Source organism: Gastrolobium bilobum, unplaced genomic scaffold (genome assembly GCF_033153095.1).
Source record: "Gastrolobium bilobum isolate Gb01-03AN ecotype WA unplaced genomic scaffold, APGP_CSIRO_Gbil_v1 utg7102, whole genome shotgun sequence".
Lineage (NCBI taxonomy): Eukaryota > Viridiplantae > Streptophyta > Magnoliopsida > Fabales > Fabaceae > Gastrolobium > Gastrolobium bilobum.
In genome coordinates this window covers 328,022-328,530 of record NW_026898776.1, presented here as the reverse complement: position 1 = coordinate 328,530, position 509 = coordinate 328,022, and positions in this window count along the sequence as shown.

Below are 509 nucleotides of genomic sequence, written 5' to 3'. Positions count from 1 at the left end.
TCGCACGAGGGAGGGGAGGAGAAGGCGGTGTCGCGCAAGGCGAGATAGCCGTTCAGGGACTTACTGACTTAGGGATTTTGTTTTTTCCGGTGATAAGTGATTTTGGGTCATGGGTATTTTTCGGGTCGTGGGTTATTGGGTTTAAAATGTGGGTATTTTGGGATTTGAAGCAAGAGGGAGATTATACTTATTAATTTTTTTACTGTTATTTGTTACTAAATCTTAATCGTTGATTTTTGTTAATCTAACGTTTATAATTTATTAGATCATACTTATTAATTAATTATTAATTTTCAATAAATTATAACCGTTAGATTGACGGAAATCAACGGTTTAGATTTGGTAGTAAAAAAAAAATGCATTAAGATGATTCTTTTCTTATACATTCTCTCGTGGTCTCTCTTAATACATGTTAACATCTTCTATAAAAGGAAAACAATCATCGTTAGAAACCTCTAACTATTGTTATGGATGTAAGTTTGATTACCCATGGCTTCCTAAAATATGAG